At 49.9% G+C, this 19,063-nt stretch overlaps 26 non-coding genes and 3 pseudogenes across 26 annotated transcripts; 28 read left to right on the top strand and 1 right to left on the bottom strand.

Annotated features, from left to right (window-relative positions):
• Positions 1-311: 311 nt before the first annotated feature.
• On the top strand, positions 312-475 carry LOC135005487 (U1 spliceosomal RNA). Its single transcript, XR_010206055.1, has one exon. It is a non-coding gene; the product is annotated as a U1 spliceosomal RNA (small nuclear RNA).
• A 152-nt stretch (positions 476-627) lies between these two features.
• Positions 628-790, top strand: LOC135005504 (U1 spliceosomal RNA). Its single transcript, XR_010206072.1, has one exon. It is a non-coding gene; the product is annotated as a U1 spliceosomal RNA (small nuclear RNA).
• A 674-nt stretch (positions 791-1,464) lies between these two features.
• LOC135005523 (U1 spliceosomal RNA) lies at positions 1,465-1,628 on the top strand. The gene has a single exon (XR_010206087.1). It is a non-coding gene; the product is annotated as a U1 spliceosomal RNA (small nuclear RNA).
• A 152-nt stretch (positions 1,629-1,780) lies between these two features.
• Positions 1,781-1,943, top strand: LOC135005508 (U1 spliceosomal RNA). The gene has a single exon (XR_010206075.1). It is a non-coding gene; the product is annotated as a U1 spliceosomal RNA (small nuclear RNA).
• A 674-nt stretch (positions 1,944-2,617) lies between these two features.
• Positions 2,618-2,781, top strand: LOC135005495 (U1 spliceosomal RNA). Its single transcript, XR_010206063.1, has one exon. It is a non-coding gene; the product is annotated as a U1 spliceosomal RNA (small nuclear RNA).
• Positions 2,782-2,933: 152 nt separating this feature from the next.
• LOC135005510 (U1 spliceosomal RNA) lies at positions 2,934-3,096 on the top strand. Its single transcript, XR_010206077.1, has one exon. It is a non-coding gene; the product is annotated as a U1 spliceosomal RNA (small nuclear RNA).
• A 674-nt stretch (positions 3,097-3,770) lies between these two features.
• Positions 3,771-3,934, top strand: LOC135005492 (U1 spliceosomal RNA). The gene has a single exon (XR_010206060.1). It is a non-coding gene; the product is annotated as a U1 spliceosomal RNA (small nuclear RNA).
• A 151-nt stretch (positions 3,935-4,085) lies between these two features.
• Positions 4,086-4,248, top strand: LOC135005497 (U1 spliceosomal RNA). The gene has a single exon (XR_010206065.1). It is a non-coding gene; the product is annotated as a U1 spliceosomal RNA (small nuclear RNA).
• A 673-nt stretch (positions 4,249-4,921) lies between these two features.
• LOC135005490 (U1 spliceosomal RNA) lies at positions 4,922-5,085 on the top strand. Its single transcript, XR_010206058.1, has one exon. It is a non-coding gene; the product is annotated as a U1 spliceosomal RNA (small nuclear RNA).
• Positions 5,086-5,237: 152 nt separating this feature from the next.
• Positions 5,238-5,401, top strand: LOC135005516 (U1 spliceosomal RNA). The gene has a single exon (XR_010206081.1). It is a non-coding gene; the product is annotated as a U1 spliceosomal RNA (small nuclear RNA).
• A 2,424-nt stretch (positions 5,402-7,825) lies between these two features.
• Positions 7,826-7,989, top strand: LOC135005512 (U1 spliceosomal RNA). Its single transcript, XR_010206079.1, has one exon. It is a non-coding gene; the product is annotated as a U1 spliceosomal RNA (small nuclear RNA).
• Positions 7,990-8,141: 152 nt separating this feature from the next.
• LOC135005506 (U1 spliceosomal RNA) lies at positions 8,142-8,283 on the top strand (annotated as a pseudogene).
• Positions 8,284-8,978: 695 nt separating this feature from the next.
• Positions 8,979-9,142, top strand: LOC135005486 (U1 spliceosomal RNA). The gene has a single exon (XR_010206054.1). It is a non-coding gene; the product is annotated as a U1 spliceosomal RNA (small nuclear RNA).
• A 152-nt stretch (positions 9,143-9,294) lies between these two features.
• Positions 9,295-9,457, top strand: LOC135005503 (U1 spliceosomal RNA). Its single transcript, XR_010206071.1, has one exon. It is a non-coding gene; the product is annotated as a U1 spliceosomal RNA (small nuclear RNA).
• A 674-nt stretch (positions 9,458-10,131) lies between these two features.
• Positions 10,132-10,295, top strand: LOC135005483 (U1 spliceosomal RNA). The gene has a single exon (XR_010206051.1). It is a non-coding gene; the product is annotated as a U1 spliceosomal RNA (small nuclear RNA).
• Positions 10,296-10,447: 152 nt separating this feature from the next.
• On the top strand, positions 10,448-10,583 carry LOC135005513 (U1 spliceosomal RNA; annotated as a pseudogene).
• A 701-nt stretch (positions 10,584-11,284) lies between these two features.
• LOC135005494 (U1 spliceosomal RNA) lies at positions 11,285-11,448 on the top strand. Its single transcript, XR_010206062.1, has one exon. It is a non-coding gene; the product is annotated as a U1 spliceosomal RNA (small nuclear RNA).
• A 152-nt stretch (positions 11,449-11,600) lies between these two features.
• LOC135005509 (U1 spliceosomal RNA) lies at positions 11,601-11,763 on the top strand. The gene has a single exon (XR_010206076.1). It is a non-coding gene; the product is annotated as a U1 spliceosomal RNA (small nuclear RNA).
• A 674-nt stretch (positions 11,764-12,437) lies between these two features.
• LOC135005493 (U1 spliceosomal RNA) lies at positions 12,438-12,601 on the top strand. Its single transcript, XR_010206061.1, has one exon. It is a non-coding gene; the product is annotated as a U1 spliceosomal RNA (small nuclear RNA).
• A 151-nt stretch (positions 12,602-12,752) lies between these two features.
• LOC135005496 (U1 spliceosomal RNA) lies at positions 12,753-12,915 on the top strand. Its single transcript, XR_010206064.1, has one exon. It is a non-coding gene; the product is annotated as a U1 spliceosomal RNA (small nuclear RNA).
• A 674-nt stretch (positions 12,916-13,589) lies between these two features.
• Positions 13,590-13,753, top strand: LOC135005485 (U1 spliceosomal RNA). Its single transcript, XR_010206053.1, has one exon. It is a non-coding gene; the product is annotated as a U1 spliceosomal RNA (small nuclear RNA).
• Positions 13,754-13,905: 152 nt separating this feature from the next.
• LOC135005519 (U1 spliceosomal RNA) lies at positions 13,906-14,069 on the top strand. The gene has a single exon (XR_010206083.1). It is a non-coding gene; the product is annotated as a U1 spliceosomal RNA (small nuclear RNA).
• A 674-nt stretch (positions 14,070-14,743) lies between these two features.
• Positions 14,744-14,907, top strand: LOC135005482 (U1 spliceosomal RNA). Its single transcript, XR_010206050.1, has one exon. It is a non-coding gene; the product is annotated as a U1 spliceosomal RNA (small nuclear RNA).
• Positions 14,908-15,059: 152 nt separating this feature from the next.
• Positions 15,060-15,195, top strand: LOC135005515 (U1 spliceosomal RNA; annotated as a pseudogene).
• An 855-nt stretch (positions 15,196-16,050) lies between these two features.
• Positions 16,051-16,213, bottom strand: LOC135005498 (U1 spliceosomal RNA). Its single transcript, XR_010206066.1, has one exon. It is a non-coding gene; the product is annotated as a U1 spliceosomal RNA (small nuclear RNA).
• Positions 16,214-16,681: 468 nt separating this feature from the next.
• Positions 16,682-16,844, top strand: LOC135005507 (U1 spliceosomal RNA). Its single transcript, XR_010206074.1, has one exon. It is a non-coding gene; the product is annotated as a U1 spliceosomal RNA (small nuclear RNA).
• Positions 16,845-17,518: 674 nt separating this feature from the next.
• On the top strand, positions 17,519-17,682 carry LOC135005489 (U1 spliceosomal RNA). Its single transcript, XR_010206057.1, has one exon. It is a non-coding gene; the product is annotated as a U1 spliceosomal RNA (small nuclear RNA).
• A 142-nt stretch (positions 17,683-17,824) lies between these two features.
• Positions 17,825-17,987, top strand: LOC135005499 (U1 spliceosomal RNA). The gene has a single exon (XR_010206067.1). It is a non-coding gene; the product is annotated as a U1 spliceosomal RNA (small nuclear RNA).
• A 674-nt stretch (positions 17,988-18,661) lies between these two features.
• Positions 18,662-18,825, top strand: LOC135005478 (U1 spliceosomal RNA). Its single transcript, XR_010206047.1, has one exon. It is a non-coding gene; the product is annotated as a U1 spliceosomal RNA (small nuclear RNA).
• Positions 18,826-19,063: the final 238 nt, after the last annotated feature.

Genomic DNA, 19,063 nt, shown 5'->3' with positions numbered 1-19,063 from the left:
TTCTCTTTTCATATGCAGATGAGGGTTGAAGCCAACTTTGACCCACTGCTTGGATGACATCACCGTATGCAAATCCGTCTTCTGCAGAACTTCCCCCAGGAATGCTTGCACTAGTTGTTGCATTTGGTTTGTTGTTTGGGGGTGCTTCAGTATTAGGCAGCCTTCTGCCCTCCCATGTTCATCTGAAAATATGTGTTCTCCCTGCAGTTGTTGTCCCCAGATGAGAGTTCCCTTGTGCTGCCTCAGTTGAATCTCCTTTACTTGACAGAGATGTGCATGAGCAGCGGCCCTCCCCAGCCCTATTCCAAATCATACTTATTTTGCATAGGAGATACCATGGTCATGAAGATTGTTCTCCCAGGGTGAGGTTCATTCATTGCATTTTGGGTATGCTGACCCCTGTGATTTCCCCAAATGTGGGAAACTTGACTGCATTATTTGTGGTAGTGGGGGACTGTGTTTGTGCTTTCCTCTGGTCAGCTCTGGTAAAAGTCAGATTTCTTTGTCTCAGATTTTCCTCTAGCCTTGTTCTTCTTTCGAGAGTTCCATTGTGCTGCCTCAGTTGGATCTCCTTCACTTTACAGGGGGGTACCCGAGCAGCGACCCTCCCCAGCTCTAGCCCAACTCCTACTTACCTGCCAGGTGAGATACTATGATCATGAAGGTGCTTCTCCCAGGGCAAGGCTCACCCATTGCACTCTGGGTGTGCTGCCCCTGCGATTTCCCCAAATGTGGGAAACTTGACTGCATAATTTGTGTTTCCCCTGGTCGGCTCTCGTATAATTCAGATCTATTTGTCTCAGGTCTCTCTCCAGCCTAGTTTGCTGTCTGTTTCCACTTCTCTTTTCTTCAGCCGCTCCCTTCTATACCCTTGTGCACTATCCTGACTTCTCCTCCCGTCTGCTTACTTTGTGCCTTCCAATGCACAATGCAAACTACAGGTAGTGCTGCAGGGCCCACACCCTTTTACTTGCCTTACAGAGCAGCTCTGGAGCTGTTACAGTGCCCAGCTGCTGCAAGAAATCAGCTTGAATGCTTCAGGGGATGGGGCATGGCCAACATGAGCCCCACACCAAAGGAGGGGGGAGGTGTTTAATGCGAACTAGGGGTCATCCAAGCACTGCAAAAGGCCGCCATGCCCTGCATGCCCCTTTTCTCTTTTCATATGCAGATGAGGGTTCCAGTCAACTTTGGCCCACTGCTTGGATAACATCACCGTATGCAAATCCGTCTGCTGCAGACCTTCCCCCAGGAGTGCTTGTACTAGTTGTTGCATATGGTTTGATATTTGATGGTGCTTCAGTATTAGGCAGCCTTCCGCCCTCCCATGTTCATCTGAAAAGATGTGGTCTCCCTGCAGTTGTTGTCCCCAGATGAGAGTTCACTTGTGCTGCCTCAGTTGAATCTCCTTTACTTGACAGAGATGTGCCTGAGCAGCTGCCCTCACCAGCCCTATCCCAAATCATACTTATTTTGCATAGGAGATACCATGGTCATGAAGATTGTTCTCCCAGGGTGAGGTTCATTCATTGCATTCTGGGTATGCTGACCCCTGTGATTTTCCCAAATGTGGGAAACTCGACTGCATTATTTGTGGTAGTGGGGGACTGTGTTTGTGCTTTCCTCTGGTCAGCTCTGGTAAAAGTCAGATTTCTTTGTCTCAGATCTTCCTCTAGCCTTGTTCTTCTTTCGAGAGTTCCCTGGTGCTGCCTCAGTTGGATCTCCTTCACTTCACAGGGGGGAACCCGAGCAGCGACCCTCCCCAGCTCTAGCCCAACTCCTACTTACCTGCCAGGTGAGATACTATGATCATGAAGGTGCTTCTCCCAGGGCAAGGCTCAACCATTGCACTCTGGGTGTGCTGCTCCTGCGATTTCCCCAAATGTGGGAAACTTGACTGCATAATTTGTGTTTCCCCTGGTCGGCTCTCGTATAATTCAGATCTCTTTGTCTCAGGTCTCTCTCCAGCCTAGTTTGCTGTCTGTTTCCACTTCTCTTTTCTTCAGCCGCTCCCTTCTATACCCTTGTGCACTATCCTGACTTCTCCTCCCGTCTGCTTACTTTGTGCCTTCCAATGCACAATGCAAACTACAGGTAGTGCTGCAGGGCCCACACCCTTTTACTTGCCTTACAGAGCAGCTCTGGAGCTGTTACAGTGCCCAGCTGCTGCAAGAAATCAGCTTGAATGCTTCAGGGGCTGGGGCATAGCCAACATGAGCCCCACACCAAAGGAGGGTGGAGGTGTTTAATGCAAACTAGGGGTCAGCCAAGCGCCGCAAAAGGCCACCATGCCCTGCACGCCCCTTTTCTCTTTTCATATGCAGACGAGGGTTGAAGCCAACTTTGACCCACTGCTTGGATGACATCACCATATGCAAATCCATCTGCGGCAGGCCTTCCCCCAGGAATGCTTGCACTAGTTGTTGCATTTGGTTTGTTGTTTGGGGGTGCTTCAGTATTAGGCAGCCTTCTGCCCTCCCATGTTCATCTGAAAATATATGTTCTCCCTGCAGTTGTTGTCCCAAGATGAGAGTTCCCTTGTGCTGCCTCAGTTGAATCTCCTTTACTTGACAGAGATGTGCATGAGCAGCGGCCCTCCCCAGCCCTATTCCAAATCATACTTATTTTGCATAGGAGATACCATGGTCATGAAGATTTTTCTCCCAGGGTGAGGTTCATTCATTGCATTTTGGGTATGCTGACCCCTGTGATTTCCCCAAATGTGGGAAACTTGACTGCAATATTTGTGGTAGTGGGAGACTGTGTTTGTGCTTTCCTCTGGTCAGCTCTGGTAAAAGTCAGATTTCTTTGTCTCAGATTTTCCTTTAGCCTTGTTCTTTTTTCGAGAGTTCCCTTGTGCTGCCTCAGTTGGATCTCCTTCACTTTACAGGGGGGTACCCGAGCAGCGACCCTCCCCAGCTCTAGCCCAACTCCTACTTACCTGCCAGGTGAGATACTATGATCATGAAGGTGCTTCTCCCAGGGCAAGGCTCACCCATTGTACTCTGGGTGTGCTGCTCCTGTGATTTCCCCAAATGTGGGAAACTTGACTGCATAATTTGTGTTTCCCCTGGTCGGCTCTCGTATAATTCAGATCTCTTTGTCTCAGGTCTCTCTCCAGCCTAGTTTGCTGTCTGTTTCCACTTCTCTTTTCTTCAGCCGCTCCCTTCTATACCCTTGTGCACTATCCTGACTTCTCCTCCCGTCTGCTTACTTTGTGCCTTCCAATGCACAATGCAAACTACAGGTAGTGCTGCAGGGCCCACACCCTTTTACTTGCCTTACAGAGCAGCTCTGGAGCTGTTACAGTGCCCAGCTGCTGCAAGAAATCAGCTTGAATGCTTCAGGGGATGGGGCATGGCCAACATGAGCCCCACACCAAAGGAGGGTGGAGGTGTTTAATGCGAACTAGGGGTCATCCAAGCACCGCAAAAGGCCGCCATGCCCTGCACGCCCCTTTTCTCTTTTCATATGCAGATGAGGGTTGAAGCCAACTTTGACCCACTGCTTGGATGACATCACCGTATGCAAATCCGTCTTCTGCAGAACTTCCCCCAGGAATGCTTGCACTAGTTGTTGCATTTGGTTTGTTGTTTGGGGGTGCTTCAGTATTAGGCAGCCTTCTGCCCTCCCATGTTCATCTGAAAATATGTGTTCTCCCTGCAGTTGTTGTCCCCAGATGAGAGTTCCCTTGTGCTGCCTCAGTTGAATCTCCTTTACTTGACAGAGATGTGCCTGAGCAGCGGCCCTCCCCAGCTCTATCCCAAATCATACTTATTTTGCATAGGAGATACCATGGTCATGAAGATTATTCTCCCAGGGTGAGGTTCATTCATTGCATTATGGGTATGCTGACCCCTGTGATTTCCCCAAATGTGGGAAACTCGACTGCTTTATTTGTGGTAGTGGGGGACTGTGTTTGTGTTTTCCTCTGGTCAGCTCTGGTAAAAGTCAGATTTCTTTGTTCAGATCTTCCTCTAGCCTTGTTCTTCTTTCGAGAGTTCCCTTGTGCTGCCTCAGTTGGATCTCCTTCACTTGACAGGGGGGTGCCCAAGCAGAGACCCTCCCCAGCTCTAGCCCAACTCCTACTTACCTGCCAGGTGAGATACTATGATCATGAAGGTGCTTCTCCCAGGGCAAGGCTCACCCATTGCACTCTGGGTGTGCTGCCCCTGCGATTTCCCCAAATGTGGGAAACTTGACTGCATAATTTGTGTTTCCCCTGGTCGGCTCTCGTGTAATTCAGATCTCTTTGTCTCAGGTCTCTCTCCAACCTAGTTTGCTGTCTGTTTCCACTTCTCTTTTCTTCAGCCGCTCCCTTCTATACCCTTGTGCACTATCCTGACTTCTCCTCCCGTCTGCTTACTTTGTGCCTTCCAATGCACAATGCAAACTACAGGTAGTGCTGCAGGGCCCACACCCTTTTACTTGCCTTACAGAGCAGCTCTGGAGATGTTACAGTGCCCAGCTGCTGCAAGAAATCAGCTTGAATGCTTCAGGGGATGGGGCATGGCCAACATGAGCCCCACACCAAAGGAGGGTGGAGGTGTTTAATGCGAACTAGGGGTCATCCAAGCACCGCAAAAGGCCGCCATGCCCTGCACGCTCCTTTTCTCTTTTCATATGCAGATGAGGGTTGAAGCCAACTTTGGCCCACTGCTTGGATGACATCACCGTATGCAAATCCGTCTTCTGCAGACCTTCCCCCAGGAATGCTTGTACTAGTTGTTGCATTTGGTTTGTTGTTTGGGGTGCTTCAGTATTAGGCAGCCTTCAGCTCTCCCATGTTCATCTGAAAATATGTGTTCTCCCTGCAGTTGTTGTCCCCAGATGAGAGTTCCCTTGTGCTGCCTCAGTTGAATCTCCTTTACTTGAAAGAGATGTGCCTGAGCAGCGGCCCTCCCCAGCCCTATCCCAAATCATACTTATTTTGCATAGGAGATACCATGGTCATGAAGATTGTTCTCCCAGGGTGAGGTTCATTCATTGCATTCTGGGTATGCTGACCCCTGTGATTTCCCCAAATGTGGGAAACTCGACTGCATTATTTGTGGTAGTGGGGGACTGTGTTTGTGCTTTCCTCTGGTCAGCTCTGGTAAAAGTCAGATTTCTTTGTCTCAGATCTTCCTCTAGCCTTGTTCTTTTTTTGAGAGTTTCCTTGTGCTGCCTCAGTTGGATCTCCTTCACTTGACAGGGGGGTGCCCGAGCAGCGACCCTCCCCAGCTCAAGCCCAACTCCTACTTACCTGCCAAGTGAGATACTATGATCAGGAAGGTGCTTCTACCAGGGCAAGGCTCACCCATTGCACTCTGGGTGTGCTGCTCCTACGATTTCCCCAAATGTGGGACACTTGACTGCATAATTTGTGTTTCCTCTGGTCGGCTACTCGTATAATTCAGATCTCTTTGTCTCAGGTCTCTCTCCAGCCTAGTTTGCTGTCTGTTTCCACTTCTCTTTTCTTGAGCCCCTGCCTTCTATGCCCTTGTGCACTCTCCTGACTTCTCCTGTCTGCTTACTTTGTGCCTTCCAATGCACAATGCAAACTACAGGTAGTGCTGCAGGGCCAACACCCTTTTACTTGCCTTACAGAGCAGCTCTGGAGCTGTTACAGTGCCCAGCTGCTGCAAGAAATCAGCTTGAATGCTTCAGGGGCTGGGGCATAGCCAACATGAGCAGCAAGATGCAGCACTGGACTATTAGTAATGTACTGTTGTATGCTGAGCACCACAATGCAGCACAAGACAATGAGCAGTGATACTGAGCACTGATGAGGATACTACTGAGAACTGACACTGAGCAGGAGAGACACACTACTAGTATTACTGAGCAGCAATAAGTAACCACTGATACTGGGCACTGATATTGAGATTTCCACTGAGAGAACATAGCCACGTCCTCTCCGCTCTCTCTTCAATGCACGAGTAAAAATGGCGGCAACGCGCAGCTCTTTATATGGAATCCGAATCTCGCGAGAATCCGACAGCGGGATGATGACATTTTCCCTTGTTCAGGTTTTCCGAGTCAGGCGGGAACAACCGAGCCTGCCACGGACCAGTGTAAACCACGTGGAGTTCGTCGGGAATTCGGTTCTCGGAGAACCGAACCCGCTCCTCTATATATACTATATTACTATGTTACTGTAGTATACAGAACACCACAATGCAATGAGCAGTGATAGTGAGCACTGATGAGGATACTAGAACTGACACTGAGCAGCAAGATGCAGCACTGGACTATTAGTAATGTACTGTAGTATGCTGAGCACCACAATGCAGCACAAGACAATGAGCAGTGATACTGAGCACTGATGAGGATACTACTGAGAACTGACACTGAGCAGGAGAGACACACTACTAGTATTACTGAGCAGCAATAAGTAACCACTGATACTGAGCACTGATATTGAGATTTCCACTGAGAGAACATAGCCACGTCCTCTCCGCTCTCTCTTCAATGCACGAGTAAAAATGGCAGCAACGCGCAGCTCTTTATATGGAATCCGAATCTCGCAAGAATCCGACAGCGGGATGATGACATTTTCCCTTGTTCAGGTTTTCCGAGTCAGGCGGGAACAACCGAGCCTGCCTCGGACCAGTGTAAACCACGTGGAGTTCGTGGGGAATTCGGTTCTCGGAGAACCGAACCCGCTCCTCTCTACCTTATACCCATCAATTTTTTTATTTTCAATCTAAGCCCCTGCAGTTTTCTGTAAGCATCTGCTTCGCTATGATGATCAACAAGTCACAAGGGCAAACACTCAGGGCTTGAGGCGTAGATCTTAGGACCAGCTGCTACAAGCATGGCAGAGGTGTCACTATCACTGGTGACACCCAGAAAGGTGGCGAGGGAGATTGTAATGCAGTGCGCGCAGATAAACAGCGCAATGGTAAAAAGGAGGCATGGTTTCATAGGTAGGGGCGTGGCCTGGTGGCCTGAATCTACATTTTGTTGCTCCGGGTGTCCCGGGGGTTGGGGGCTGCACCCGGGGACTAGTGTGTGAGCTGTGCTGGCTCCTGCACAGTGACAGGGCATGGCCACCCAGCATGACGCCTCCCTTCTTGACCATGCTGTAATTGCAGTCGCACTGCAGTTCAGCGTGATCATAAAAAATGGTGTAGGCTCCTGCTGGTGCAGGCTGTAGAGAAAAGCTGCTGTGACCACGCCCCCTGTGTCTCCTCCGTTGCAGACCCCATTTTGAAGCCTTGCCCCCGGACTAAGAGAAAAGTATGCCCTTGCGCACTATCCTGACTTCTCCTCCCGTCTGCTTAATTTGTGCCTTCCAACGCACAATGCGAACAACAGGTGGTGCTGCAGGGCCCACACCCTTTTACTTGCCTTACAGAACAGCTCTGGAGCTGTTACAGTGCCCAGCTGCTGCAAGAAATCAGCTTGAATGCTTCAGGGGATGGGGCATGGCCAACATGAGCCCCACACCAAAGGAGGGTGGGGGTGTTTAATGCGAACTAGGGGTCATCCAAGCACTGCAAAAGGCCGCCATGCCCTGCATGCCCCTTTTCTCTTTTCATATGCAGATGAGGGTTCCAGTCAACTTTGGCCCACTGCTTGGATAACATCACCGTATGCAAATCCGTCTGCTGCAGACCTTCCCCAAGGAGTGCTTGTACTAGTTGTTGCATATGGTTTGATATTTGATGGTGCTTCAGTATTAGGCAGCCTTCCGCCCTCCCATGTTCATCTGAAAAGATGTGGTCTCCCTGCAGTTGTTGTCCCCAGATGAGAGTTCCCTTGTGCTGCCTCAGTTGAATCTCCTTTACTTGACAGAGATGTGCCTGAGCAGCGGCCCTCACCAGCCCTATCCCAAATCATACTTATTTTGCATAGGAGATACCATGGTCATGAAGATTGTTCTCCCAGGGTGAGGTTCATTCATTGCATTCTGGGTATGCTGACCCCTGTGATTTTCCCAAATGTGGGAAACTCGACTGCATTATTTGTGGTAGTGGGGGACTGTGTTTGTGCTTTCCTCTGGTCAGCTCTGGTAAAAGTCAGATTTCTTTGTCTCAGATCTTCCTCTAGCCTTGTTCTTCTTTCGAGAGTTCCCTTGTGCTGCCTCAGTTGGATCTCTTTCACTTGACAGGGGGGTGCCCGAACAGCGACCCTCCCCAGCTCTAGCCCAACTCCTACTTACCTGCCAGGTGAGATACTATGATCATGAAGGTGCTTCTCCCAGGGCAAGGCTCACCCATTGCACTCTGGGTGTGCTGCCCCTGCGATTTCCCCAAATGTGGGAAACTTGACTGCATAATTTGTGTTTCCCCTGGTCGGCTCTCATATAATTCAGATCTCTTTGTCTCAGGTCTCTCTCCAGCCTAGTTTGCTGTCTGTTTCCACTTCTCTTTTCTTCAACCGCTCCCTTCTATACCCTTGTGCACTATCCTGACTTCTCCTCCCGTCTGCTTACTTTGTGCCTTCCAATGCACAATGCAAACTACAGGTAGTGCTGCAGGGCCCACACCCTTTTACTTGCCTTACAGAGCAGCTCTGGAGCTGTTACAGTGCCCAGCTGCTGCAAGAAATCAGCTTGAATGCTTCAGGGGATGGGGCATGGCCAACATGAGCCCCACACCAAAGGAGGGTGGAGGTGTTTAATGCGAACTAGGGGTCATCCAAGCACCGCAAAAGGCCGCCATGCCCTGCACGCCCCTTTTCTCTTTTCATATGCAGATGAGGGTTGAAGCCAACTTTGACCCACTGCTTGGATGACATCACCGTATGCAAATCCGTCTTCTGCAGAACTTCCCCCAGGAATGCTTGCACTAGTTGTTGCATTTGGTTTGTTGTTTGGGGGTGCTTCAGTATTAGGCAGCCTTCTGCCCTCCCATGTTCATCTGAAAATATGTGTTCTCCCTGCAGTTGTTGTCCCCAGATGAGAGTTCCCTTGTGCTGCCTCAGTTGAATCTCCTTTACTTGACAGAGATGTGCATGAGCAGCGGCCCTCCCCAGCCCTATTCCAAATCATACTTATTTTGCATAGGAGATACCATGGTCATGAAGATTGTTCTCCCAGGGTGAGGTTCATTCATTGCATTTTGGGTATGCTGACCCCTGTGATTTCCCCAAATGTGGGAAACTTGACTGCATTATTTGTGGTAGTGGGGGACTGTGTTTGTGCTTTCCTCTGGTCAGCTCTGGTAAAAGTCAGATTTCTTTGTCTCAGATTTTCCTCTAGCCTTGTTCTTCTTTCGAGAGTTCCATTGTGCTGCCTCAGTTGGATCTCCTTCACTTTACAGGGGGGTACCCGAGCAGCGACCCTCCCCAGCTCTAGCCCAACTCCTACTTACCTGCCAGGTGAGATACTATGATCATGAAGGTGCTTCTCCCAGGGCAAGGCTCACCCATTGCACTCTGGGTGTGCTGCCCCTGCGATTTCCCCAAATGTGGGAAACTTGACTGCATAATTTGTGTTTCCCCTGGTCGGCTCTCGTATAATTCAGATCTATTTGTCTCAGGTCTCTCTCCAGCCTAGTTTGCTGTCTGTTTCCACTTCTCTTTTCTTCAGCCGCTCCCTTCTATACCCTTGTGCACTATCCTGACTTCTCCTCCCGTCTGCTTACTTTGTGCCTTCCAATGCACAATGCAAACTACAGGTAGTGCTGCAGGGCCCACACCCTTTTACTTGCCTTACAGAGCAGCTCTGGAGCTGTTACAGTGCCCAGCTGCTGCAAGAAATCAGCTTGAATGCTTCAGGGGATGGGGCATGGCCAACATGAGCCCCACACCAAAGGAGGGGGGAGGTGTTTAATGCGAACTAGGGGTCATCCAAGCACTGCAAAAGGCCGCCATGCCCTGCATGCCCCTTTTCTCTTTTCATATGCAGATGAGGGTTCCAGTCAACTTTGGCCCACTGCTTGGATAACATCACCGTATGCAAATCCGTCTGCTGCAGACCTTCCCCCAGGAGTGCTTGTACTAGTTGTTGCATATGGTTTGATATTTGATGGTGCTTCAGTATTAGGCAGCCTTCCGCCCTCCCATGTTCATCTGAAAAGATGTGGTCTCCCTGCAGTTGTTGTCCCCAGATGAGAGTTCACTTGTGCTGCCTCAGTTGAATCTCCTTTACTTGACAGAGATGTGCCTGAGCAGCTGCCCTCACCAGCCCTATCCCAAATCATACTTATTTTGCATAGGAGATACCATGGTCATAAAGATTGTTCTCCCAGGGTGAGGTTCATTCATTGCATTCTGGGTATGCTGACCCCTGTGATTTTCCCAAATGTGGGAAACTCGACTGCATTATTTGTGGTAGTGGGGGACTGTGTTTGTGCTTTCCTCTGGTCAGCTCTGGTAAAAGTCAGATTTCTTTGTCTCAGATCTTCCTCTAGCCTTGTTCTTCTTTCGAGAGTTCCCTGGTGCTGCCTCAGTTGGATCTCCTTCACTTCACAGGGGGGAACCCGAGCAGCGACCCTCCCCAGCTCTAGCCCAACTCCTACTTACCTGCCAGGTGAGATACTATGATCATGAAGGTGCTTCTCCCAGGGCAAGGCTCAACCATTGCACTCTGGGTGTGCTGCTCCTGCGATTTCCCCAAATGTGGGAAACTTGACTGCATAATTTGTGTTTCCCCTCGTCGGCTCTCGTATAATTCAGATCTCTTTGTCTCAGGTCTCTCTCCAGCCTAGTTTGCTGTCTGTTTCCACTTCTCTTTTCTTCAGCCGCTCCCTTCTATACCCTTGTGCACTATCCTGACTTCTCCTCCCGTCTGCTTACTTTGTGCCTTCCAATGCACAATGCAAACTACAGGTAGTGCTGCAGGGCCCACACCCTTTTACTTGCCTTACAGAGCAGCTCTGGAGCTGTTACAGTGCCCAGCTGCTGCAAGAAATCAGCTTGAATGCTTCAGGGGCTGGGGCATAGCCAACATGAGCCCCACACCAAAGGAGGGTGGAGGTGTTTAATGCAAACTAGGGGTCAGCCAAGCGCCGCAAAAGGCCACCATGCCCTGCACGCCCCTTTTCTCTTTTCATATGCAGACGAGGGTTGAAGCCAACTTTGACCCACTGCTTGGATGACATCACCATATGCAAATCCATCTGCGGCAGGCCTTCCCCCAGGAATGCTTGCACTAGTTGTTGCATTTGGTTTGTTGTTTGGGGGTGCTTCAGTATTAGGCAGCCTTCTGCCCTCCCATGTTCATCTGAAAATATATGTTCTCCCTGCAGTTGTTGTCCCAAGATGAGAGTTTCCTTGTGCTGCCTCAGTTGAATCTCCTTTACTTGACAGAGATGTGCATGAGCAGCGGCCCTCCCCAGCCCTATTCCAAATCATACTTATTTTGCATAGGAGATACCATGGTCATGAAGATTTTTCTCCCAGGGTGAGGTTCATTCATTGCATTTTGGGTATGCTGACCCCTGTGATTTCCCCAAATGTGGGAAACTTGACTGCAATATTTGTGGTAGTGGGAGACTGTGTTTGTGCTTTCCTCTGGTCAGCTCTGGTAAAAGTCAGATTTCTTTGTCTCAGATTTTCCTTTAGCCTTGTTCTTTTTTCGAGAGTTCCCTTGTGCTGCCTCAGTTGGATCTCCTTCACTTTACAGGGGGGTACCCGAGCAGCGACCCTCCCCAGCTCTAGCCCAACTCCTACTTACCTGCCAGGTGAGATACTATGATCATGAAGGTGCTTCTCCCAGGGCAAGGCTCACCCATTGTACTCTGGGTGTGCTGCTCCTGTGATTTCCCCAAATGTGGGAAACTTGACTGCATAATTTGTGTTTCCCCTGGTCGGCTCTCGTATAATTCAGATCTCTTTGTCTCAGGTCTCTCTCCAGCCTAGTTTGCTGTCTGTTTCCACTTCTCTTTTCTTCAGCCGCTCCCTTCTATACCCTTGTGCACTATCCTGACTTCTCCTCCCGTCTGCTTACTTTGTGCCTTCCAATGCACAATGCAAACTACAGGTAGTGCTGCAGGGCCCACACCCTTTTACTTGCCTTACAGAGCAGCTCTGGAGCTGTTACAGTGCCCAGCTGCTGCAAGAAATCAGCTTGAATGCTTCAGGGGATGGGGCATGGCCAACATGAGCCCCACACCAAAGGAGGGTGGAGGTGTTTAATGCGAACTAGGGGTCATCCAAGCACCGCAAAAGGCCGCCATGCCCTGCACGCCCCTTTTCTCTTTTCATATGCAGATGAGGGTTGAAGCCAACTTTGACCCACTGCTTGGATGACATCACCGTATGCAAATCCGTCTTCTGCAGAACTTCCCCCAGGAATGCTTGCACTAGTTGTTGCATTTGGTTTGTTGTTTGGGGGTGCTTCAGTATTAGGCAGCCTTCTGCCCTCCCATGTTCATCTGAAAATATGTGTTCTCCCTGCAGTTGTTGTCCCCAGATGAGAGTTCCCTTGTGCTGCCTCAGTTGAATCTCCTTTACTTGACAGAGATGTGCATGAGCAGCGGCCCTCCCCAGCCCTATTCCAAATCATACTTATTTTGCATAGGAGATACCATGGTCATGAAGATTATTCTCCCAGGGTGAGGTTCATTCATTGCATTATGGGTATGCTGACCCCTGTGATTTCCCCAAATGTGGGAAACTCGCCTGCTTTATTTGTGGTAGTGGGGGACTGTGTTTGTGTTTTCCTCTGGTCAGCTCTGGTAAAAGTCAGATTTCTTTGTTCAGATCTTCCTCTAGCCTTGTTCTTCTTTCGAGAGTTCCCTTGTGCTGCCTCAGTTGGATCTCCTTCACTTGACAGGGGGGTGCCCAAGCAGAGACCCTCCCCAGCTCTAGCCCAACTCCTACTTACCTGCCAGGTGAGATACTATGATCATGAAGGTGCTTCTCCCAGGGCAAGGCTCACCCATTGCACTCTGGGTGTGCTGCCCCTGCGATTTCCCCAAATGTGGGAAACTTGACTGCATAATTTGTGTTTCCCCTGGTCGGCTCTCGTGTAATTCAGATCTCTTTGTCTCAGGTCTCTCTCCAACCTAGTTTGCTGTCTGTTTCCACTTCTCTTTTCTTCAGCCGCTCCCTTCTATACCCTTGTGCACTATCCTGACTTCTCCTCCCGTCTGCTTACTTTGTGCCTTCCAATGCACAATGCAAACTACAGGTAGTGCTGCAGGGCCCACACCCTTTTACTTGCCTTACAGAGCAGCTCTGGAGATGTTACAGTGCCCAGCTGCTGCAAGAAATCAGCTTGAATGCTTCAGGGGATGGGGCATGGCCAACATGAGCCCCACACCAAAGGAGGGTGGAGGTGTTTAATGCGAACTAGGGGTCATCCAAGCACCGCAAAAGGCCGCCATGCCCTGCACGCTCCTTTTCTCTTTTCATATGCAGATGAGGGTTGAAGCCAACTTTGACCCACTGCTTGGATGACATCACCGTATGCAAATCCGTCTTCTGCAGAACTTCCCCCAGGAATGCTTGCACTAGTTGTTGCATTTGGTTTGTTGTTTGGGGGTGCTTCAGTATTAGGCAGCCTTCTGCCCTCCCATGTTCATCTGAAAATATGTGTTCTCCCTGCAGTTGTTGTCCCCAGATGAGAGTTCCCTTGTGCTGCCTCAGTTGAATCTCCTTTACTTGACAGAGATGTGCATGAGCAGCGGCCCTCCCCAGCCCTATTCCAAATCATACTTATTTTGCATAGGAGATACCATGGTCATGAAGATTGTTCTCCCAGGGTGAGGTTCATTCATTGCATTTTGGGTATGCTGACCCCTGTGATTTCCCCAAATGTGGGAAACTTGACTGCATTATTTGTGGTAGTGGGGGACTGTGTTTGTGCTTTCCTCTGGTCAGCTCTGGTAAAAGTCAGATTTCTTTGTCTCAGATTTTCCTCTAGCCTTGTTCTTCTTTCGAGAGTTCCCTTGTGCTGCCTCAGTTGGATCTCCTTCAGTTTACAGGGGGGTACCCGAGCAGCGATCCTCCCCAGCTCTAGCCCAACTCCTACTTACCTGCCAAGGTGAGATACTATGATCATGAAGGTGCTTCTCCCAGGGCAAGGCTCACCCATTGCACTCTAGGTGTGCTGCTCCTGCGATTTCCCCAAATGTGGGAAACTTGACTGCATAATTTGTGTTTCCCCTGGTCGGCTCTCGTATAATTCAGATCTCTTTGTCTCAGGTCTCTCTCCAGCCTAGTTTGCTGTTTGTTTCCACTTCTCTTTTCTTGAGCCGCTCCCTTCTATGCCCTTGCGCACTATCCTGACTTCTCCTCCTGTCTGCTTACTTTGTGCCTTCCAACGCACAATGCGAACTACAGGTAGTGCTGCAGGGCCCACACCCTTTTACTTGCCTTACAGAGCAGCTCTGGAGCTGTTACAGTGCCCAGCTGCTGCAAGAAATCAGCTTGAATGCTTCAGGGGCTGGGGCATAGCCAACATGAGCCCCACACCAAAGGAGGGTGGAGGTGTTTAATGCAAACTAGGGGTCAGCCAAGTGCCGCAAAAGGCCACCATGCCCTGCACGCCCCTTTTCTCTTTTCATATGCAGACGAGGGTTGAAGCCAACTTTGACCCACTGCTTGGATGACATCACCATATGCAAATCCATCTGCGGCAGGCCTTCCCCCAGGAATGCTTGCACTAGTTGTTGCATTTGGTTTGTTGTTTGGGGGTGCTTCAGTATTAGGCAGCTTTCTGCCCTCCCATGTTCATCTGAAAATATATGTTCTCCCTGCAGTTGTTGTCCCCAGATGAGAGTTCCCTTGTGCTGCCTCAGTTGAATCTCCTTTACTTGACAGAGATGTGCATGAGCAGCGGCCCTCCCCAGCCCTATTCCAAATCATACTTATTTTGCATAGGAGATACCATGGTCATGAAGATTTTTCTCCCAGGGTGAGGTTCATTCATTGCATTTTGGGTATGCTGACCCCTGTGATTTCCCCAAATGTGGGAAACTCAACTGCATTATTTGTGGTAGTGGGGGACTGTGTTTGTGCTTTCCTCTGGTCAGCTCTAGTAAAAGTCAGATTTCTTTGTCTCACATTTTCCTCTAGCCTTGTTCTTCTTTCGAGAGTTCCCTTGTGCTGCCTTTGTTGGATCTCCTTCACTTTACAGGGGGGTACCCGAGCAGCGACCCTCCCCAGCTCTAGCCCAACTCCTACTTACCTGCCAGGTGAGATACTATGATCATTAAGGTGCTTCTCCCAGGGCAAGGCTCACCCATTGTACTCTGGGTGTGCTGCTCCTGCGATTTCCCCAAATGTGGGAAACTTGACTGCATAATTTGTGTTTCCCCTCGTCGGCTCTCGTATAATTCAGATCTCTTTGTCTCAGGTCTCTCTCCAGCCTAGTTTGCTGTCTGTTTCCACTTCTCTTTTCTTCAGCCGCTCCCTTCTATACCCTTGTGCACTATCCTGACTTCTCCTCCCGTCTGCTTACTTTGTGCCTTCCAATGCACAATGCAAACTACAGGTAGTGCTGCAGGGCCCACACCCTTTTACTTGCCTTACAGAGCAGCTCTGGAGCTGTTACAGTGCCCAGCTGCTGCAAGAAATCAGCTTGAATGCTTCAGGGGCTGGGGCATAGCCAACATCAGCCCCACACCGAAGGAGGGTGGAGGTGTTTAATGCAAACTAGGGGTCAGTCAAGCGCCGCAAAAGGCCACCATGCCCTGCACGCCCCTTTTCTGTTTTCATATGCAGATGAGGGTTGAAGCCAACTTTGACCCACTGCTTGGATGACATCACCATATGCAAATCCATCTGCGGCAGGCCTTCCCCCAGGAATGCTTGCACTAGTTGTTGCATTTGGTTTGTTGTTTGGGGGTGCTTCAGTATTAGGCAGCCTTCTGCTGCACCCTGCTTTGGTGTGGGGCTCATGTTGGCCATGCCCCATCCCCTGAAGCTTTCAAGCAGATTTCTTGCAGCAGCTGGGCACTGTAACAGCTCAAGAGCTGCTCTGTAAGGCAAGTAAAAGGGTGTGGGCCCTGCAGCACTACCTGTAGTTTGCATTGTGCATTGGAAGGCACAAAGTAAGCAGACGGGAGGAGAAGTCAGGATAGTGCACAAGGGTATAGAAGGGAGCGGCTGAAGAAAAGAGAAGTGGAAACAGACAGCAAACTAGGCTGGAGAGAGATCTGAGACAAAGAGATCTGAATTATACGATAGCCGACCAGGGGAAACACAAATTATGCAGTCAAGTTTCCCACATTTGGGGAAATCGCAGGGGCAGCACACCCAGAGTGCAATGGGTGAGCCTTGCCCTGGGAGAAGCACCTTCATGATCATAGTATCTCACCTGGCAGGTAAGTATGAGTTGGGCTAGAGCTGGGGAGGGTCGCTGCTCGGGCACCCCCCTATTAAGTGAAGGAGATCCAACTGAGGCAGCACAAGGGAACTCTCAAAAGAAGAACAAGGCTAGAGGAAGATCTGAAACAAAGAAATCTGACTTTTACCAGAGCTGACCAGAAGAAAACACAAACACAGTCCCCCACTACCACAAATAAAGCAGTCGAGGTGAGGTTCATTCATTGCATTTTGGGTATGCTGACCCCTGTGATTTCCCCAAATGTGGGAAACTCGACTGCTTTATTTGTGGTAGTGGGGGACTGTGTTTGTGTTTTCTTCTGGTCAGCTCTGGTAAAAGTCAGATTTCTTTGTTTCAGATCTTCCTCTAGCCTTGTTCTTCTTTTGAGAGTTCCCTTGTGCTGCCTCAGTTGGATCTCCTTCACTTAACAGGGGGGTGCCCGAGCAGCGACCCTCCCCAGCTCTAGCCCAACTCCTACTTACCTGCCAGGTGAGATACTATGATCATGAAGGTGCTTCTCCCAGGGCAAGGCTCACCCATTGCACTCTGGGTGTGCAGCCCCTGCGATTTCCCCAAATGTGGGAAACTTGACTGCATAATTTGTGTTTCCCCTGGTCGGCTCTCGTATAATTCAGATCTCTTTGTCTCAGATCTCTCTCCAGCCTAGTTTGCTGTCTGTTTCCACTTCTCTTTTCTTCAGCCGCTCCCTTCTATACCCTTGTGCACTATCCTGACTTCTCCTCCCGTCTGCTTACTTTGTGCCTTCCAATGCACAATGCAAACTACAGGTAGTGCTGCAGGGCCCACACCCTTTTACTTGCCTTACAGAGCAGCTCTGGAGCTGTTGCAGTGCCAAGCTGCTGCAAGAAATCAGCTTGAATGCTTCAGGGGCTGGGGCATAGCCAACATGAGCCCCACACCGAAGAAGGGTGGAGGTGTTTAATGCAAACTAGGGGTCAGACAAGCGCAGCAAAAGGCCACCATGCCCTGCACGCCCCTTTTCTGTTTTCATATGCAGACGAGGGTTGAAGCCAACTTTGACCCACTGCTTGGATGACATCACCATATGCAAATCCATCTGCGGCAGGCCTTCCCCCAGGAATGCTTGCACTAGTTGTTGCATTTGGTTTGTTGTTTGGGGGTGCTTCAGTATTAGGCAGCCGTCTGCCCTCCCATGTTCATCTGAAAATATGTGTTCTCCCTGCAGTTGTTGTCCCTAGATGAGAGTTCCCTTGTGCTGCCTCAGTTGAATCTCCTTAACTTGACAGAGATGTGCCTGAGCAGCGGCCCTCCCCAGCTCTATCCCAAATCATACTTATTTTGCATAGGAGATACCATGGTCATGAAGATTATTCTCCCAGGGTGAGGTTCATTCATTGCATTCTGGGTATGCTGACCCCTGTGATTTCCCCAAATGTGGGAAACTCGACTGCTTTATTTGTGGTAGTGGGGGACTGTGTTTGTGTTTTCCTCTGGTCAGCTCTGGTAAAAGTCAGATTTCTTTGTTTCAGAGCCTTGTTCTTCTTTTGAGAGTTCCCTTGTGCTGCCTCAGTTGGATCTCCTTCACTTGACAGGGGGGTGCCCGAGCAGAGACCCTCCCCAGCTCTAGCCCAACTCCTACTTACCTGCCAGGTGAGATACTATGATCATGAAGGTGCTTCTCCCAGGGCAAGGCTCACCCATTGCACTCTGGGTGTGCTGCCCCTGCGATTTCCCCAAATGTGGGAAACTTGACTGCATAATTTGTGTTTCCCCTGGTCGGCTCTCGTATAATTCAGATCTCTTTGTCTCAGGTCTCTCTCCAGCCTAGTTTGCTGTCTGTTTCCACTTCTCTTTTCTTCAGCCGCTCCCTTCTATACCCTTGTGCACTATCCTGACTTCTCCTCCCGTCTGCTTACTTTGTGCCTTCCAATGCACAATGCAAACTACAGGTAGTGCTGCAGGGCCCACACCCTTTTACTTGCCTTACAGAGCAGCTCTGGAGCTGTTACAGTGCCCAGCTGCTGCAAGAAATCTGCTTGAATGCTTCAGGGGATGGGGCATGGCCAACATGAGCCCCACACCAAAGGAGGGTGGAGGTGTTTAATGCGAACTAGGGGTCATCCAAGCACCGCAAAAGGCCGCCATGCCCTGCACGCCCCTTTTCTCTTTTCATATGCAGATGAGGGTTGAAGCCAACTTTGACCCACTGCTTGTATGACATCACCGTATGCAAATCCGTCTTCTGCAGAACTTCCCCCAGGAATGCTTGCACTAGTTGTTGCATTTGGTTTGTTGTTTGGGGGTGCTTCAGTATTAGGCAGCCTTCTGCCCTCCCATGTTCATCTGAAAATATGTGTTCTCCCTGCAGTTGTTGTCCCCAGATGAGAGTTCCCTTGTGCTGCCTCAGTTGAATCTCCTTTACTTGACAGAGATGTGCATGAGCAGCGGCCCTCCCCAGCCCTATTCCAAATCATACTTATTTTGCATAGGAGATACCATGGTCATGAAGATTGTTCTCCCAGGGTGAGGTTCATTCATTGCATTTTGGGTATGCTGACCCCTGTGATTTCCCCAAATGTGGGAAACTCAACTGCATTATTTGTGGTAGTGGGGGACTGTGTTTGTGCTTTCCTCTGGTCAGCTCTGGTAAAAGTCAGATTTCTTTGTCTCAGATTTTCCTCTTGCCTTGTTCTTCTTTCGAGAGTTCCCTTGTGCTGCCTCAGTTGGATCTCCTTCACTTGACAGGGGGGTACCCGAGCAGCGACCCTCCCCAGCTCTAGCCCAACTCCTACTTACCTGCCAGGTGAGATACTATGATCATGAAGGTGCTTCTCCCAGGGCAAGGCTCACCCATTGCACTCTGGGTGTGCTGCT

This window comes from Pseudophryne corroboree, unplaced genomic scaffold, assembly GCF_028390025.1.
Source record: "Pseudophryne corroboree isolate aPseCor3 unplaced genomic scaffold, aPseCor3.hap2 scaffold_2031, whole genome shotgun sequence".
Classification (NCBI taxonomy): Eukaryota; Metazoa; Chordata; class Amphibia; order Anura; family Myobatrachidae; genus Pseudophryne; species Pseudophryne corroboree.
Note: the sequence above shows the minus strand (reverse complement) of the source record. Positions and strands in the feature narration are given on the sequence as shown.